Source organism: Lepisma saccharinum, chromosome 1, assembly GCF_977018435.1.
Source record: "Lepisma saccharinum chromosome 1, izLepSacc3.1, whole genome shotgun sequence".
Taxonomy (NCBI): Eukaryota; Metazoa; Arthropoda; class Insecta; order Zygentoma; family Lepismatidae; genus Lepisma; species Lepisma saccharinum.
Window position 1 is genome coordinate 169227114 of NC_139229.1, and position 21530 is coordinate 169248643.

Genomic DNA, 21530 nt, shown 5'->3' on the forward strand with positions numbered 1-21530 from the left:
GATCGATTTTTACTTAGAACAACGTAAAATCTAGTACTTGTAGAAATTTCAGCTTAATAACTTATTCTTAAATTGACAGAATTTGCTACAAGCACAACATTGTAACAAATGTGGTAACAGGACACTGCTTTTGGTGTTAATGCAGAATTGGCTTCGTTTAGCATCAATCTGGTGCGTTGTTACTCCATTGGCTGTCAAACCACACTAAGTATGGAGATTTTTAACACTCGATTAGGATTTGTTACACCAATTTTGGTGGCAACTAAGTTTTTAGAGTAAAGGCAAGAAAATTGATTTTGCGTCCGCCATCTTGAAACTCTTCGATTCACTCCGTTTGTTGCACACTTGTACATTTGCATAGAAGTTAATCATTCAAAGAAACTTGTATGATACTAAAATGTTATTTTGGAATATTTATATTTATTCTGATGGTGTCATAATCACCTGAATGTAATTCACTAATTGAAGTCCATTCACAATATTCTTTTCTAGTTTAACAGAAATTTATTTAAAAAGAAGTGATATGATTCCAATTATTTGTCAAGATTATTGTTGTATATTCAAATATTCTTACCGAATTGCTTCATAGGTTTGTCATTACGAATATACATCGTAGGAGTACAGTACGATATTCAATAAGCTAGTATAAAAACCGAGGGATTTCTGTCTCGGAGTTCAGTCTAAATCAATTATCTTCTTCGTCTCCAAAACAGCGTCGCGTTTCCGTCTCGCTTCCTGAGTGGGCTCAAGTCCACGTAGGTGCCCAAGAAGATAGTGGTTCCTACAGCACTCCATTCATATACTAGACGTCCCAACGGACTGAATCATTGCGAATAATTTTCTTTCCGCACATTTCATACTCCAGTTGTTGTAACGAAGTACTAAAGAAAATAAACTATTGGAAGTAGACTTCTATATGTTCGAGTTTTCTTCAGTCCTATACACTGAGAAGGTATGCCATCCAGTCACCATTCTCCCGGCATGCATCAGGCATGTAACTGATTACGCAGAAAGGAACGTAACACATTGCAATAACGAACCAGCTGTAAAATATATCCAGCAGCTGCAAAGAAAAACCTGCTCAAAAACTCAAAATTTACGACAGTTAGGGTGTCACAAAACCGAAGTTCGTGTATGATCCTGCCGTGAGTTTTATTTCTAAAAACTACTAGAAAGTCTACACAAAATTTAAAAAAATGGTGTAAAAAATATGTCGATGTACGTGTATAAACTAGACTATTAGTCTTACTTGACGTTCAAGCTAAAAAGGTCTACATCTATGCGTTACAAATTCGTGGAAGGTAATATCCGCTGAGAGTAAAAGGCGTCGTCAACGATTGGCTGAGGTGAGCCCTGAGTCTATAGTGAAATATTCTGAGGTTTAATCTCTTGACCGCCCAAAAGTCTACATTGTAAAAGTGGAGAAATTTCCTCTGCCATCCAACTATAATGATAATGGCTGTTTTAGAAGTATTTATAGCCATCACAGCCCTAGTTACCTAAATTAATGCAATTTTCATGATTGAGTGTTTAAAGATATATTTCTAGTGCACGCAACTACCATATACATAATCATTGTCTATCTTTATGCAGCGTAACATATTCAAATTTAAATTAAAAACGGTTGCGTCACGTTAAATTTTATCGATAGAATATTGCAAAATTTATGGTAATTTTAACACGGTATACTACGTGTTAAGAATCATTTATAGTAGAGCTAGATTCACAGAGGGAGAGAAGAAAAAAGAATAATGGAAGAAGTGGAAAGATAGAGAGACAAATTCAAAGTGATAGAGCAATCAGATAGAATTTAGAGGAACAGAAGTAAGGAAGAATGAAAAAGAAGTAGAGAAAATTAGTAAAAAAGAAAGAGAAAGCAAGAAGAGATGGAGAATCGGAGGAAGGAAGAAGGAAATGTGCACTTAACGCAATAGAGGAGGAAAGAAAGAATAAAAGGCAGGCAACCAGAAAGAAAGACAGAGATAGAACGAAGAACAGTGAGGAACACAGGAGGAAAGAAAGAAAAAGAGATAGGGAGAAATGTGAAAACAATGAAAGAGGAAGAACGCTAGTAGTCATTACCGTGATTCCGATTCTCTGACGACGCAGCTGCTATATGATTCCTACACGTTACAATAACCACTCTACTATGCAACTTACATCCAAGCTTAACAGTTGGGCTGAAAAGTTCGTAGGCTGACTCATAGATGGCGTTACTAGAATTAAATCCATGTGATTTTTACTTAGTACTAACCTTCAAAAGATACGTGTATAAATTTCATAGCTGCCGGATAATTAGTTCGTGAGATATAGCATTGTGAGTGAAGCAGCTTTTGTTATTGTGAAAAAATGGATAAAAAAGAATTTCGTGTGTTAATAAAGCATTGCTTTTTGGCAAAAAAAAAAAATACTGTTGAAGCCAAGGCTTGGCTTGATGAACATTATTCGGACTCTGCACCAGGAAAATCAACCGTTGAGAAGTGGTTTGCTAAATTTAAACGAGGCGAAATGAGCATCGAAGACGATGCACGCAGTGGACGCCCCAAAGAGGCTGTTACCGACGAAAACATCAAAAAAGTCCACAAAATAATTTTAAATGATCGTAAAATGAAGTTGATCGAGATAGCTGAGACTTTAAAAATATCAAAGGAACGTGTTGGACATATTGTGCATGAATATTTGAACATGCGAAAGCTGTGTGCAAAATGGGTGCCGCGCGTGCTCACAATCGATCAAAAGCAACAACGTTTTGATGATTCGGAGCAATGTTATAATAATGTAATAAACACGAATTTTTCCGTCGATATATTAGAATGGATGAAACATGGCTCCATAACTACACTCCAGAGTCCAATCGACAGTCAGCCGAGTGGACTGCACGTGATGAACCGAATCCAAAGCGTGGAAAGACGCAACAGTCGGCTGGCAAGGTTATGGCATCAGTATTCTGGGATGCGCATGGTATTATATTCATCGATTGCCTCAAAAAGGGCCAGACCATCAACAGCGATTATTACATAGCGTTGTTGGAGCGTTTAAAGGATGAAATCACGAAAAAACGGCCCCATTTGAAGAAGAAAAAAGTGCTGTTTCATCAAGACAATGCACCGTGTCACAAATCAATGAAAACGATGGCAAAATTATATGAATTAGACTACGAATTGCTTCCCCATCCACCATATTCTCCAGATCTGGCCCCCAGTGACTTTTTCCTGTTTGCAGACCTTAAAAGAATGCTCGCTGGAAAGAAATTTAGCACTGATGAAGAGGTAATCGCCGAAACTGAGGCCTATTTTGAGGCTAAAGAGAAATCGTACTATAAAAATGGCATCGAAAAATTGTATGACCGCTATAATCGTTGTATCGCCCTCGAAGGCAACTATATTGAATAATAAAATCGAATTTTGTCAAAAAAATATTTTTTACTATGTTAGCCTACGAACTTTTCAGCCCAACTGTTAGATTGTAAGCTGGTGAATTTCAGTAACTTTGATTCATATGTTTGTGTACAAGAAAGTCGAACTCTTTTTTAATTCTTATAATTCTCGAGATATTTTTGTTCCGTTCAAATTTTATACGGATTTTAGTTCATCATGTACCCTCAACTAACACCCCTGGGAATAAAAAATTGAGGAATTTTTACCCTCGTACTTCGGGTAGGCAGAAACAATATAGTCACAGAGTATCGCAAACATGCAAGGAAGTTTACTACGGAACATTTTGACAGCCATATTTCCAACAACTGTCACACTCTGAGCCTCGTAGCTCTACAAGCCCGAAATCTTTCCCGAAACTTGGTGCTCGAACTAACTTGTTTTCCTCGCTGCATTCGCGAAGCCAGCGTCATCTGTCGACGGAGACACGAAATTAATGAGTCAAGAGTGACACCGGCATCTACGTGCACTCTCTTCATTTATCACCGTGCACTTAATTATGTCTTTCCCGAAGCATCTACTAGGAAAACCTCTTCCCGTCTACCAGCCCCCCTTTCTCATCGTGTTCTTGCTTCCTCTCTTTCCCTCTTCCCTGCGTGACATAAAAGAAACCAGCGCCAATCTACGCCATACCTTCGCGAAAGCTGTGACAAGAAGCACGATTGCGCCAACTGGCGGCGAGCTAAGGAAACTCGAGCAGAGCAGCGAACTACGTACAAGAAGCATATCCCACATTACTGTTTTGATTTGTATCATTTGTTCAAATACGGATATCATTGAGGTGGAATTGTACTGAAAGTGTACTGTGTACTTAAATCACATTTGGTTTCAACTGTTCTACATCGCATTGAATAGAATGAAGTAAATAAACATATCAATGAACAATTTGCGTGGTAATGTTTACGCATTGTACTGTACACGTAATGAGACAAAAAGGTGACGAACACAAAAGGTACACACGTTAGGTTTAAGCTAATTTTATGAAGATATTGAGGCTTGTTTGAGAGTAGTACTTGTACACATCAGTGGCGCAACCACAGGGGGAAAGGGGGGCATTGCCCCCCGCCCAACCTTGGACGAAAATGAGTTCTAGGGGGCAAACATTGACGGCCAAGTGTAGCTGCAGGGGGTAATTACCGTCCCCAACTTCGAATTTTATACAAATAAAAATACTTTTCGTAAATTATTTTTGCTCGCTTCGCTCGAAATGCCTTTTTTCTTATTAATCTTATCAAGTTCAGGACCGTAGCTCGAGGACGGTGGTAGTCGGCCCTGGGCATCGAACGATCTAAATGAAATTAAGTTGTAAAGTTGACTGATTGATTTACGCACAGAAAGGCTAATCGGGACTGACCCAAAGTTTAAAGTGGGATCCGAACCACTGTGCCATGTGCCTCCACCGGGTATCGAACCCGGGACCCCTTGATCACAAGGCGACGATGTTACCACTACACTATCGGGGAGTCACCAAAGTTGTAAAAGAGTAATGCATTGGCGTCCCGTGAAATTATTTGCGGTCTATTAAATCAACATTGATTTCAGCCTGCAAAAAAATTCGATCCAAAAATTTTCTTGCTCGCTTCGCTCCCAGTCTATCATTGTTCTCTGTGAAGCATTGTAAATTACCAGACAGAGAAATAAGACTTGTCTTAATTGATTTTCTTTTAAATGCATGAACAATTGTTTTGAGGAAAGGGAGCGTACACATTTCAGAGACAATTTATGTAATATTTGTGAAATGGATGAATTGGTTGTGTAATGTATTTAAATAATATTATATGTATTAAAGAAACTTCGAATACGTACACAATTTATAGTGTCCACGTCGCTCCATGTTGCATATGTGTGAAACATATATCGTGCATGAAAGTTATGCATGTTAACGTAAAAAAGAATAATATTTGAAATGCATTTATCAAGCATTTTCTGTCTTTCAAAAATAGTATGTGTGCTTGTTTTCCATTATTTGTGAAATTGAACGTGTTGAAAAAGTGATTGAAATCGTTTGTTCGAACACAAATGCTACCGCCTTTTTGCATAATTTACAAGGGTAATAACGTCTTTGATACTAATACTACTACTACTACCACCACAAATAATAATAATAATAATAATAATGTTGGTCCTGAGTTCGAATTTCGGCTTGGGCATAGATGTTTGTGAGTATTTATTCACCAATTTCATCATATAATCACTCATCCCCATCTTAGCAAATTAGCCAAAAGTGGCACAAAAGCGAAGTAAAATATAGCAAATGAATAATAACAATAACAATAATAATGTTATAATAACATTATTATTATTATTAAAATTATTATTATTAGCATTATTATTATTAAAATTATTGTTATTATTCGTACGTTTATCCTGGTACTTGCTCCCCCAGGCAAAAAAAGTCGTGGTTGCGCCTCTGGTACACATACACACAAAGTGGAAATTTTGGTTGTAGAGGAATGGAAATAATTGCTAATGTTTTTGCATATGTTTTTACATATGTAGCCTATTCATACTAATAATTGGATAACAGGAAACTTGAAGCAGTGATTGATGAGGGAAGGAAAATGAGGGGCCATCCAGGTGTTCCTCACATATACCACCTAGAATTCACCTGGAGTGGAAACGGACAGGTCATGAAGTTTGAACACGCAGCCTCACGAATACGAATCATTCGGTTAATAGAGATGCAACTCGCCTTGCCAATGAGGACACGACCACTAAGAAAAATGCAAAGAAAAGACAGATTTGCTTTGAGCCTAGTTGCTTATTTCCATTATTTTTAAAGAAGAAACTCGTTGACACCCGTTTTTACGTCCACTGAAAAGAATATTGAATTACTCTTCGGCATTGTTATTTTATACAGATATTTTTGTGTTCACTAGATCTATCGCCATTATGATAACGGAAAACTGTATTGAAACTGGTGAGGAAAAATAGGAAGAAATATTTGTACTTTATAAGTAGACCTCGTATTTTAGGTTTTTAATCTATTTTTTTCCTTTACGGGTATGTAAGAAATAATAAGTTATGTCGGCGTTTCGTTAAAAAAACGCAACAACTGATGAATTTTTATAGTGCCTAAAAAACTATTTTGCTTGTTAGAACCTATTTTAGGTTTATGCGCCTAAATCAAGCCTATTTTAAGGTTTTTATATATTTTTAAAGGTTTTACAGGATTTTTATGTCACACAGAGGCATTTGCTTTGTTTTGTCATGAAATATTCAATGACTAACGTGATTGAAATGTACTGTCTGTCGATTTTCCTTCCTCCAAGTCCATGGAGATTTTTCAAAGCTCTAAAGAAAGCAAAATATCCGGCGCCTCTGTTACCTGTACAATCCAAAGTGGTCTGATCTGTGTGGTCTTGCTCACTTTCGCGTCACTTCGGTGCTTTGGCATTCACACCTTGCAAACAAACATTTCAGCATTAAAGTTTGCACCACTGACTATGTTTTGAAAGATTATTTTCAGCATGTAAGATGATCCTCACAGACAAGATTGCGGAGTTTGACTATGGATAACATGAGAAAAGATTGTTGCGTAACTATATGGCGAAGAGTGGATTTTAATAGCAAATTTCCAATGGTAAGTTCTGCCATCACCGTAGGGTTAGGCAACTCAACACACATAACCTTATGCAAGATAGTGCTTATTTCAGGATATAGGTGTCCCATTTTCATTGCTGGTGACTATAGCAAATCAGCATTTTTCAGGAATTTTGAACTATTTTAAGTTTTTTGAACCTACTTCAGGGTTTTTCGAGCCTAACTTAACAGTTTTAGGACCAATTTTAGAATTTTTAGAACCTATTTTAGGGTTTTCGAACCTATTTTAGGATCTTTAGAGCCTATTTTAGAAACCTAAAAGCACACTTTTTAGAACGTAAAAATCCGAGGTCTATTTATAAGAAACCAAGACGACTTCGTCGGAGGTCCCGGGTTGAAGACCTGGTGGCGGCACAGAGTGATTCGGATCCCACTTTGAAATGTAAGTATAGTTCCGATTAGCTCGATTACTTTAGAGCTAAAAATAAAATCGAAACCATGACATGTGCAGGGCGTTACACTAATCGCAAAACCGCGGAAAAGGCTGTTATTTTTTCATATTATCACACTCAGTTTTTCAAATGTAATTACAAATATTTTAATATTTTCATGGATTTTCTACTCTTCGTAGGACCTTTACATGCGGTGAGTCGGCGGAATGATCCTTATAGGCGCAAGGCGGGTGCATAACGATTGGATCAATTTAAGGCAGTGAACGATGATTGGTTGAATACTTATGCACACTCCTGTTTACATAAAGTGGCACATTTTATAAGGTTTGACATTTGAAGTATGTGTCACTTTATCTGTACAGGAGTGTACATACACATGTTGCACAGTGATGTTATATCATAAAAAAAACCTAAAGTTAGTTCAGTGTAGTATTTGTAAATTTTCGAGTGAGTGGAAAAACCACTAACTTGTTTCGGAACATGGGGATTTTATGAACTAAAAAATGTAACGAGAGACATAGTTTTTGTGCAATGTTAGAATAAATATACAGGGGCAAAAACTAGTTTCTATGAATATGAAATCATGTACAAATTCCTTTAAAATGCTCACGAATCACAGAGTACAATCACCCACGATCAAACAAAAAAACATTTGCCAAAAAACAAACTGCATCGCTTCACTGGCTAAACGTGCTGAGGTTAGTCGACGCCATTGAAGAGCCTTGGGAAAAAATAAAGAAAAGAAAGAAGCTCGTAAGCAGTATACTGTGGATATTTCGTGTTAACTCAGCTGCAAGTTCAACATCCATCTTACGTAGAAGATTGTCTCACGTCATTTTAATAATGCCTAACATAAATTCGTGCAGAACCAAAGGATTGTTATTTTTGTTTTGTTTTTCTTACTTTCAACTTGGGTGGCCTCGGCGAGCAGGCACTTTGCTAAGTAAATATGTTTCTTCCGCGACAAAGAATCAATAAATAATTGCGATGTTTAGAAAGTCGCCGGACAAGAAATGGAGTAATATATATTCCTTCATTTTTCAACTTGAATATTGCCTTTCACGGAAACGTATGGACACGTAGAATGGGGTTTCTTTTTTTCGAAAACAATTTATATAATGGAGATGGAACGAGATAGAATCATATTTTATTTAGGTTTTTTTTTAAATATAGCTTTGTTTCCTGCACATTGCACATAATTTGGTGAGGGTTTATGGAAACGGATTCTTAGGTTTTAAAATATGTGCAGAAGTAAACAGTTTAAACCACTTGTAAATTTCTGAATTAGTATTCATAGGTTTAAAAGCTTAATTCTGTTTCACACAGCCACAAACAAGGTTTTTATGAAATTTTATGTAAATAATATAATTTTCTTTCTTTGGTCTGACCTGTTTGCGACAAAGACGGACTGGGCCTCATATAACTTTAAATGTATTATTTATTAAAGAAACTATTCGTGTGCGTAATGCACGCACACCCTTCTAAATCGTCAAAAAGTAATAAAAACGTTCTTTTAGAGACGAAATTATCGTTAAGCACTCCGAAACCAACTTAGGACCAGAAGTGGGAGTAATTTTGGAAACCTCTTAGTCTACAGCTGCTGAAGATAGGAAGGTCATCTACTGAGTTGTAAAAACTATACAAACGAAAACGAACGTAAAATAGTATGTACAATCACACTAGCATTTTTCACATAATAATAACCGTAGTTTGGCAGCTTAGTACACGCATTAATGAGATGAAATGTGGCTTTTTAATTTTAAATTGATTAACCTGTCATTTAAATGTATCTTAACTGCAGGAGTCACTAGGTATAGTGGGATCTATAAGTATTACCGTGCAAATTGTCCATCACTATGTTCGTCTACTTTATTTGACCCAATAAGAGCTTCAAGAATTAAAAGAAAGCTCAAAACAAACTGTTGACAACTTCTGCACCAGCATACATAAATATCCATCGCTTAAAAACACATAGGATGTAAGAGAAAAATTAATGAAAATAATCATGGACAATTTGCACGGTAATACTCAAGGATCCCACTGTACAAGGAAAAAGAAAATCTAAATTTTGAGTACATTTTTTACACCTTCACATTTTTTAAGGAAAGTTCATCTATCCGTATTGTTAGTTTACATCATTCCAGAACCGATCAAAACCTACCTAGTTCTCGAGGTTCAATTCCATTATTCCACCCTTGGACATGATTGTTCGGAGCCTTAAAACTCATACCTAAGCTTTGATTGTTAACACAGTCTTTCATAGATCCATTGGTTCACTAAATTCGCCTCTGTTCAGTGTAAAAATAACCAGTGCTTCCGTCAAAGAAAATGAATGTCAAAGAGGACATTATTCTCAAGCATTACTACCGTTTCGGACTAACCTTTCACAAAAGTGGCAATTTGGCAAAGTATTTTACTGTAACACAACAAAAGACTTCAATGCTCACAGTTAAAGAGGGACAGCTCGCCCGAAATTTTTACGAGTCGACTTTCAGGAACTGGGTAGAAGAAGAGAAAGAAAACGACAACGAAGAAGAAGAAAACGAATGTCAAACGGTCGTACGTGCAGACTCGTCAGCGTCTAAATGGCTGATCTGTCGTGAAGAATAAAGCGTTTAGTGACTCTTAGCTTTTTGCGTATGTGTTTTCTGCCCCCCAAGGCACTTATATTCGGGTGGTCCCTATAAATATTGCTTGTCCCTTCGCATCAACGGTCGAACAGGAGAATCTTAACTCGATAGCCTGTGACTCGATCGCTGCTGGCTGGCGTCCTCCGCTACGGGCACTTTAGCCAGAAAATCCTCCCCATTGTTTTCTCTCGGATCTCCCGAAACGGGTTTTGCTTCGGGCGGGAAAAATAGTAATTTGCGGCATTCCAGAACGTATGTTAATTGGCCCAAAATATTGACGGCGTCATTACCACGCCAGAGAGGGAGGGAGGGAGAGAGAGGGGTGGAGGGGGAACAGCGGTCGGGCGAGCCTTTGAGAAATGTGCAATTGCCACGACAAAGAAAGTCCACATTAATTAAGGTAAAACGGAGGGTGATAAAAAATGACGCGGCCGGGAAAAAGAGGAACGAAAATGTGGTCATATTTTACTTTATTAATGGCGTGTTGAGCTATATACTAAATAATTGGGCGAATGAGCGGTCGGATCGCCAAACTACTGATTGCTCCCTTTTTTTAATATATATATATATATATATATATATATATATGAGTTGTTTGTCAACAGATTCACGTGAACATTTGTGGACTGATCTTGCTGCAGTAATGTACACACACAGACATCTCCCCAAACGCACACAAATGTGCGTGTGTATAAGATAAATCACTCAATTTGGAACTCTTGTAATTCTTAAAGAAAACCGAGTCAGCATGTTGAATATAACTTGATATTAATTACAGAATTAATTACAGAACGTATGCTACCCTATTTGTCAATTTAATGTAGGGTAAACTTTTATATGGAAATTAATATCAAGTTGCTCCAGCCTAATTGCATAAAATTAATTTTGAAGATTTTGTGTTTACATCAAAAAATGCCTTTTTCCACAGTTTTACATTAGCTTCCTATTTCGTTCTGTTTTTGCCGCCAACTGTTGTAGTGATTGATTGATTTGCTTTATTTTACTTTGCTTTTTGAGCCACTTTTGGCTAATTTGCGAAGATGGAGATAATATGATGAAATTGATGAATGAACAATCACACACATCCATGCCCAGGCCGGGATACGAACCCAGGACCTCATGGCGTAGTAGCGCGATGTGCTGACCACCCCGTCACGGGGGCCGGCAACTGTTGTAGTGGTTAGCGTGTTAATCGCCAAGCGAAATTCATGACTCGAACATGTGCTTGTATCAGCAGTTTTACTTCGGCGCTTAACCTCAAAAGGTTAAAACTTCTATGTAAAAATAATAAGAAAAATACAATATAAATTCATTTTATGACATTTTCTTGTATCAATTGCTCTTTTTTGCACCCAAAATCCCTTATTTCAGCGTGTATTTACGGGGTTTTATTCCTATTTCTTCCCATGTTTTACAGGCTGTCAGAAAGTATGAATCTTATTGCAATGAAGATATAGTCACATGTTAAATAACAAAAATTCAATTATCATTATTGCTTTCAGAGAAGACTCATCTGCATTACCAATATTCGCTGTACAACTCAATTGCCAGACAGTGGTCACGCCCCAGCAAAAAGTGAATTGTTCCAACGAATACGAGTAATGTATACTTACTCACTTTTCACAAGCTTACTGTACTGTAAGAATCTACATTAGGTTTGTAAGCGTACATTCTATTACTAACTGCTTGACCCACTGGACGTATTTTCTATAACTTTCTGATTATAGTCAATAATTATGTCACAGACTGTACAAGATTTCTTACTTTATGTCCCTTTTCTCTGTCTATGAGCATGAATGATGAAGAGATGAAGTTGGTGAAAGGACACTCAGAAAGAAGCACCCATGCTTTAACTCGAACCTGGATCCTTCTGGATCCGAGGCTACGATACGAATAAAATATTGAATTCCAATTTTAGCCGTAACGAACCAATCGACAACTGACAAGGGAGGTTATCTAAGTGTCCCCCTCCGATTTCCATGAAACTTGGCAGGTGTATAGAGGGGCCCAAAGGAAGAAATACGTGTTTTTTTGTTTCGGCGAAATAACTGTTCTAGGGGGAACCCCACCTTAAATGTCAAAATGAGGACAAATTGAAGTGGGGATCTGACCTCTGTGTCCCCCTCCGATTTCCATGAAATTTGGCAGGTGTATAGAGGAATCCTATGCCCCCTGTTTCTTCCTATGCCATATTTACGTGGTTTCGGGGTCAGATCCCCACTTCAATTTCATCTCATCTTGACATTTGGGCGGGGGGGGGGGGCGGTTGCCCCCTAAAACAGTTTTTTAATCGAAAGAAAAAAACACGTATTTCTTCCTTTGGGCCCCTCTATACACCTGCCACGTTTCATGGAAATCGGAGGGGAACACTTAGATAACCTCCCTCGTGAGTGCAATCCGAATTGATTTACTTTTTTCCATTTAGACCATTTTGAGTATGAACGACAACTCATGTGATATAAATGGGGGAAACAAAGTTTCGAACCTTGGATCCCTAGCTTTGTAGCTCATTCCACCACAAACTAAAGGGAACAACAGAACACACTTTAGGGCAAGAAATTGTGACATATTGGGCACTATAGTCGAGAAGGGAGAACGGTACAAGAGACCACACGAAAAAACGTGTCGGCTGACCCCGCAGGAATGAAAATCTGGAATTTACCGAATTGAGGAAGGGAACAAAAGTACATTTCTTCATTTACACCCTCACCCCCCTTCCCATCTGGATCTTAACAGCCCCGCCCCTCTTTTTAGACCACCCGGGTTGCCGTGTCGGTACAGCAGGGTTCAAAAGTTTCATCTGATCTGCAAGGAACACAATGTCCCTTCCTCATACTCTTCCGTTTCTCGATCCTCTCTACCAAAGTCCATTCATTCATGTTGCACACCCGCAGGGTTGCAAATCGTGGATATCGGAAAATAACCAAACATATTCCTACACAGACAGTGCCATTGTTATGTGTCATTAAAGCACACTGCAATTTCTGTAACTCATATTCCTTTTTGGCAGATAATCCAGGTAACTGTAAAAATCAATGTTCTTGGGGATGATATCGATACGAGGCTTGGCATTCTCGATAAATGCCTCTCTCGTTCTCGGTCACGTCTCGTCTCTCGAAATACATGATATAAAGAACATACACAAACTTTCACGGCGTATAAGCCAGTGGCAAGCAATACTTCTCAAAGAGTTTTCTCTGTTTGATGCATCGTTTGAATGCTACGTACATTCCAAGAAAAAACATTTCGTCAAAGATCGATGCGAACGCTCAGCACAGATTTACATGATTGATTGAATTAAATGTATTAGGTTATTTTACGCCACCTTCATGCTACTTTTGACGACGATGAGGATGAGGGATGAAATATATGAAGAGACACTCACAAAGAACCTCTGCACCATTGGGTAGACTAAAGACTCTAACGAGACCGACTGTCAGATAGAAAGTCTCAGTCTCGTCTTGTTCACGGTTTCCAAGTGTCTGGTCTCGGTCTCCTTATCCAGTGGCGTGCCCAGGATTTTCGAAAAGGGGGGGGGGGTACGTATACCTTTTAGTAGTAGTTTTGTAATCTTTTCCTGCCATTGGTGTTTTTTTTTTTAGGAATACTGGGACACAGGGGGAGTGGTTACAACCCCACCAACATCCCCTTGGACACGCCACTGTCCTCATCCTTAAAAAAAAAAAAGTTACGGTGGGACTCAAACCAAGGATATCTTGACTACAGTGCGCTAGCGTTGCTCATGTGATGTCGATTTCTAAGTAGAGTAGTAGCGACAATGAGGATTAAAACTCTTTATCTGCTCATCCGAAAAACTTTAATAAAATTTCATAACGATCGAAAGTAAAGTTTAAAATGTGAGAATCATATGCATTCATGTGCAAAATTTTTTCGTATTATTGCAATTTTAAGTTATTCAAAAATGAAGTTTTGATCCTATTGTCGAAATGTCAGAATTAATTTTTTTTCGGATAAGCAGATAAAGAGCATATTCGTTTGAAATTCTTTTTCTATACACTTGATTTTTAGAGAAATTCGGTCATCCTATGAGGGCAAGAAGAGACCTAATATTTTAATTCTTTTTGATTATTATATAATAATAATAATGATGTTTTAAGTCCACTTTATGCACAACTTGACTAATCCTTGCATATATCCTTGTAGGGCAAGCTCTGCCCACTCGATCCCCCCCCCCCTTCTCTGCAGCTATGCGCGGCCTATTTTCTATACAAACCAAACCACATACGAAATAAAATTTTGAAGTGTCAAGGTTTAACCACTACGCTACCAGTAGGGTTCTGTAAAAATCTTTCAGCGGTTACAAATCCACACATCAGTACCTCAGTGGGATTCCGGAAACGTTTACAGTCAGTGAAAATCGTAGTCGGTTGGCAACCCTTCTCGCCGGCATCATCTTCTCGGAGGCGGATGCTGCTCCTCCTGGACCACCCGAGTCGAGATGGGACAGGGAGCAGGCGTCGCCGGCGAGGGTAGGGCAGAGTGCAAGGAGGAAGGGAGGGGGAGGGGGTAAGTGATTACCAGGAAAAGGTTCGCGCGATTTCACAGGGAAGGGGGTTCCGCAAATCAAGGCGATAATGAAGGATGGGTCACGGCGTGTGTTCTCGCTTGATGGAAGCAACACGCGTGCTGCTTAAATGAACGTTCGATTTATATATAAATAACGTCTTTATTCGCCGATTTATTAATCGGGCGCTTTTGTCTTCAAGGATACCGTCTCCCAAAGCACCCGATCGTTTATTGATTCGCCGAAGGTTAATCGAACCACAGACTGGAAGTTTTTGCACACAATCAAAGATATCTTGTGCACAGAGTGCTGCAGGAAGAGGATTTCGTTCGAGCGGCAAAGAGTTCGCACGGACGCCGTTAGATAGCGTAAGGAATCGAGAGTTTCTTCGATAGAGCGAATAACGCTGGAACAGGCAAAACAAGCGGTATAAGCTCGAAGCCCAGTAGTACAGGTATAACCGTAATTTGTCTGTGGTATTGAGCCCTCAAATATGGATCGTGAGGTGAAAGACAGAGTGAAGTTGAAACTTACCCCTTAACCGGCCAACCTGTTAATTTTTTAATTTGTTTGTTTCTCTCTTTTTTCTCATTTCACAATATTTGACTTTGTTTGATAAAGAAGGTCAGGCATAAAAAAAATATTTTCCATTTCACTTACGTAAACGGGCAAGCAGTGTCTGTCGGACACAGTGTGCAATTTCATATGTAAAGAAGTCTACTTGAATATGTATTAACAATTGTTTAAGAAAAAAAAAGTATTTAATAAGACATCACATAAAATATTATTAACGCTAAAATAGAAAAAAATGAAAAATATATGAGCCTTCCGGCTTAACATGTTTCATATACTATTCTGCAAAAATTACAACAACATGCAATTACGATGATGATGATGAATACAAGAGTTATGGACACAACAATGATGATTAGGTTAAACATCCTGTTACTCGGTTGTTTCCACGGCGATGAAACATAACAAATCTCGCATTAGAAGGACAAGATCCATTTAAAACAATGCAGTGTCCGACGAACACTGCTTGCCCTGACACATTACAAAAATAGCTTGCCCGGGTAAACCAGTAGCGTATGTTGAATTCAACATGTGGGCTATCTCACCATTGTTCGCATTGAAAACAAATTCTGAACAAGGAAAGAAGATCTTTCTCAAACATGTTTTGGGATAACTTCAAATCATGAATCACAAAATAATAATTTTTAATTGCAGACCTCCGTGGCGTAGTGGTTATCACAGTACGCTACGACGCCAGTAGTCCCGGGTTCGAATCCCGACCTGCACATGGGTGTTATTTGTGAGTGTCCCTTCATAAATTTTATCATATCATTTATCCTCAAAAGTGGCAGAAAAGCGACGCTAAATAAATCAAATATTTTCTACTGAACTGAACAATTTTATACTCATTTGTAAATCAATTTTTATTTTGTATTTTAGTATCTGGGCTTCGCAGATAGCCTAGCTATCCCAGAATATACGCTCCTGGGGTAAACTAAAATGTAGTTTAGTCTATCTTACCAATACACAGTGTGATATATGAAAATGAAATAGATGATTGTGGGCGAAACTGCCAGGACGGATATTTTACACTACGATTATATGTGACACTAAAATGATATTCGATTGTAAACGCTCCAGCGTAGGAGACTCGAACGTGTACTAGCGAGTCAAAGTGGTTCCATGCATGTATACCATACCAGCGGTTCTCCAAGAGTGTCCGCGAACTTACGTGGGTGTGCCGCGAAAATCCACAAAAAAAAGAAAATCATGAAATGGGAAAGCATATACAAAGCAGGCATGTATATAAAATATTTTAATTATTTTATTTATTAGTCTTAGAAAACAAAAGTGTAATAGAAGCTACACTACAGTAGTACTTACAATGTGAACATACACAAATCAGGCATATATATTTTAATAATGTTATTTATTACCCTTATAATTCAATGAGAAGTATTGGCTTGTTTACATTTACACAATTGTTCAATATGGGGAGGAATCGCAGGCAAACACACCCGTAATTCTTGGTCCACAGAAATAACTCTCCCCCGTTTATTATTATTATTATTATTATGTTCACTAATGCGGCGAACACCTGCTCTCACAATTAGGATGTAGAAAACTGTAGTAGCGTAGATGCGGCATGTTCTGATAACACTGAGAAATATTCTCTTACGAAAATCCAGAACAAAAGTACAGTCACGGGCAATAAAAATGGGACACCTAAATCCTGAAATACTCTCTTCCCTCCAATGTGTGTTGCCTAACTCTACGGCGAAAAGTGGATTATAACAGCACAATTTCAATAGCAACTTCTACCACACCGGCGAAAAGTTAAGCAATGCACAAAACACCTTGCAGGGAAACTAATATTTCAGGATCTACGTGTTCCATTACTATTGCCTGAGACTGTACAAGAGCTGGAGGAATGGATTGCTTCCATTGCTCAATTTTACGCCGCAAACAACACAATCAGGAAGCTCACGCTTTTCAAATTCAGTGTGAGTAAATTCATAACTTAACTAAGAATTCTGATATCTGCGCACAGCACCAGGCACCAGAAGATTATCTGATCAGGGAACCGACACTTGCTTGTTTCCATAATGTGTGTTGCTGGGGAAACGGTTGGATGGGAGCGAGCCTCATGTTCAACCTAATCTAATTATGTTCAACTACAGTTGTATCCAGTTTTATTCGTGCTTTTTTGTGCCGAAAACTGGGATAGTATGATTACCTGTGCTGTAGACTAGTGTTATAAATTGTGATATTTATTCCACAACGAAGGCCTGAATTAAATTGGCCAGGTCGGAAGAGTTTAGATTTCTTAAAAATATATAAAAAGCAATGCATACTGTATAGATATGCCGCAATATTGTACATGGCTAAACAATAGCAATCTACTGCATGAATATGCTACAATATTGTACTGTTCATGGCGTAAACATTTATCGCGATTCATGTGTAGATGAAGTAGACTATTTTTTTTTTAATTATATTCCTTAGACATTGCTAATATTTTCAAGGTGCCGTAATCCCAGTTTCTATAGCGAATTTCTGGACAGCAGCGAATCCATACAAAAGTTTCTTCTAAATACTGTATTACTAATTCTAAACACGTATACAGTAATTTTCAACTTTCGACATATTTTAAAAATGGAACGACTATTTAAACGACATACCCAAGAATCAGCGATACGTTAATACTAAGCAAAATAATGTGTTACAAAAGAAGGGTACCATAATCCAATTATGCAGCTTGTAGAAGACCACTCTAACAGATTGCAACTATAACAGAGAATGTCTTCAGTCGCAGAAGACCGGTGTAACAGAAAGTTTCCAAGAAGGCCATTCTGGAAGTCGAGTGTTCCATCAGCACCACTGTCGAAAGTAATGTTGGTAGTTTTGCACAAACATTCAGTCTCAAAATTGTAACAATAAAAATTACGTCGCATGCATGTCTTCACGAACAAACTAATGAAGCAAATTACCGCTTTTGTAACGAAGCAATGTTGCCATCTCAAGAATAGAAGCCCCAAATTCAAGTAATGAACTTGTTTTTGTGTACTGTGAGCAATGGATTTGGAAATTCGGCATGCACAGAGCGCAACAAGGAAACTGAAAGTTTCTCCGCTGCACAGCAAGATGTCACTAGCGAGCAATGACGAGTGAACGGTTATTGCCACCATTGCCCATGTACATTTTGAAATTTACGGACCTTAATATTACGCGAGCAGCGACCTCGTTCGTAACAAAAAGCAAATCCGATTTTGCAAAGACATAGGTAACGTTTCATGAAAGCAATCTCGGAGACAAGAAGAATGGATGGAGGAGAAGGGGATGATTGCTACGTTGATGAATGAAAAGATCCCGCAAAGCTTTGTTGACGCTTGATGGATGGGAATTCGAACACCTGGAAAGATCCTAATTAGAGTTACGGAAGGAATTATGGGTACGGGAGAGAGAGAAGGAAAATGATTGGAAAATATAGCAGAAAAGAAACGAGTTGGTTTCGTTTAATGACTTGCTTCTTTCATCTTTTGATGAACGAAGAGTCGCAGAAAATGATCGCCCATATCCCTCCTCTCTCTCTTTCGTTATGCTTCCTCCTATTTTTTTCATAGCCTGAATAGAATGGATGTTATCAAGTTCATTACGTTTCCTTTCTTCAAGCTTTGTTTTCGACGGAGATGTGCTCTTGAACGCGTTAAGACATAACTAGACCTCGAATTTTTAGGTTCCTAAAATAAGCTCTAAAAACCCTAAAATAGGTTCTAAATATTCTAAAATAGGTCCTAAAAATCTTAAGTTAGGCTCGAAAAATCCTGGAGTAGGTTCAAAAAAACTGAAAACAGTTCAAAATTCCTGAAAAATGCTCATTAGGTATAGCCACCCGCAATGAAAATGGGACACCTATATCCTGAAATACGCACTGTCTTGCATAACGTTATGTGTGTTGCCTAACCCTACGGCGATGGCAGAACTTACCATTGGAAATTTGCTATTAAAATCCACTCTTCTCCGTATGGTTAGGCAAAAATCTTTTTTCATGTTATCCACAGCCAAACTCCGCAATTTTGTCTGTAAGGATCATCTTATATGCTGAAAATAATCTTTCAACAAAAACATAGTCAGTGGTGCAAACTTCAATGCTCAACTGTTAGTTTGCAAGGCGTGAAGGCCACAAAGAACCAAAGTGGCGCGAAAGTGAGCAAGACCACATAGATCAGACCGCTTTGGATTGTACACGTAACAGTGGCATCAGACATTCTGCTTTGTTTAGAGCTTTGAAAAATCTCCATGAACTTGGAGGAAGGGAAATGGACAGAGAGTACGTTTCAAACACGTTCGTCATTGAATTTTCTCGTGACCAAACAAAGCAAATGCCTCTGTGTGACTTAAAGTCCTGTAAAACCTTTAAAAATATATAAAACCTAAAAAAAGGCTTGATTTTGGCGCATAAACAACCTAATAAGTAAAATGTTTTTTAGGCACTATAAAACTTTATCAGTTCTTCCGTTCTTTAACGAAACGCCGACATAATTTATTATTTCTTACGTACCCGTAAAGGAAAAAAATAGGTTACAAACTTAAAATCCGAGGTGTAGACATAACTGGAATAGACCTACATCATGTATCGTGAAGGCTACAGATATTGACTTGAATGTACATAATACTGCCAGAGACATTTCATTGCAGAAGCTTCTTCAGCAGTCTGTACTATCTTTATTTGGGAAAGTGTTCATCTGTTTTCGTCTATGTTTGCAGAACTTAAAAAGAAAATAAACTAATGATTATCATTTCTCGTAAATTTATATTTCCTATGTGTCCTGTTGATAATATTATTACTCTGATTTTGATTTAAAAGATATCGATTGCCATTTTCACGTCTCTTCCAGTTATATGGAAGACAATTTACAATTATGAACACTTCATTGTCAGTCTGATGCTAGATATCTGTGCTTTATATCAGCAGACACACCTGGTGGTGTGAATTTTGACGAAATTGTATCACAGCACGATAACAGAAAACTTCTAGCCAGTTTTCATTATTCACCATACTCTTCTCTCAAGTTGAACTGTCGACGAAACGTAGCTTGCAACAAAGGTAGTTTTTATCCATCGTAATAATCTACAAATCCACACAAGAAGATGGAAAAAAAGAGACTTTTATGTCTTCCTTTTGACCCACATAATCCCTTATACTTCTATAGAAGTTTTTTAATGTGTTTCAAACTAAACCTTGGGGCCATCTTCGTGGAATGTACGGCATTTTAAGAGACCGGCGGATGGTTGGCGGGAGTGCAGCTCGGGCCACTGTCATCCAGAAGGGTGGAAAAAGATGATGTTTATCTCTAGCACCGGCAAAATTGCAATGAAAGTCGTCGTCACGCTGTTTCAAATGTCTGAGAATCAGTGTGTGATGGCCATAAAGAAGAAGGCTTGAGGAAAATGGCTCTCTCTTCTGATGTCTGCCTGGTTGGTCGACTTTTTTATGTACCTTTTTCAGTCATTCTCTCTCTTTTACCTCACTGATTGAACGTCAGAGATTGAACAGATGAGAAACAGTGATAATTTCTTTACCATTTTTTCAGCTGCACGTGTTGTCCTACAAGAGATATTATAAATCGGAGCCCAGACATCTTGGAAAGTTTTTCGATATCCGGAGAGACTTGAAAGTTATACTAAATAGAAAACGTAACAAAGGAAAAATATTCTAGACAAGTTAAACCAGAAAAAAATATAGCAAAGGAGAAGGTCTAAAAAACCGATTATGGCAAATTTTGATCGAGAGGACAATTTTTATAACCAACTGAATGACAACATGTTTTAAGTAAATTGTCGATACCCGACTTAGCTTTTCTGCAATAAGATCGAATGCAAATAATAAACTTTACAAATTTTGGCTAGATAAATATTTGATTTGCGCAACGTAAGCATCTTTCGCAAACAACAAAAACTGCTGCTCTTTAAAGATGAAAACATTTATTAACAAATATTTAGTAATCATCATAACTAAGTAATTGCCCACGAGTTATTATTTTCAAAGATGTCAGTACGAGTAAGATAATTGGACTTCTTTCGTGGGGAAAAGTCTGGATACGTTCGTGAATAACTTGTGGTAATAATTAGATAAATATTATGGTAGTCAGGATGATGACAAATAACAAGGAAATGTCATACTCAGCTACACACCCCCATTGCGCACATGTACAAAAGAGAATCATCTAAAGATCACTTCTAAAATTCAGTTTTTTTCTCTTAGTCCAATTGAACACTAGTTGAGTGTGAGAGCCAAGGGAAATGTAAAGAAATTCGCAATAGTAAGGCAATAGATTATTTTGTAACTGGCTGGAGAACTCAAGTATTTTTGTAGTGCCGTACATGGCTGACCGTGACGAATCTAGTGCATCATTTTGAACACCTGAAATTC

General features: G+C 37.9%; 1 protein-coding gene across 1 annotated transcript in view; it reads left to right on the top strand.

Annotated features, from left to right (window-relative positions):
• Positions 1-21530, top strand: part of LOC146003835 (homeobox protein engrailed-2b-like) — a 160265-nt gene that overhangs the window by 131523 nt on the left and 7212 nt on the right. The gene's annotated exons all lie outside the window — the stretch shown is intronic.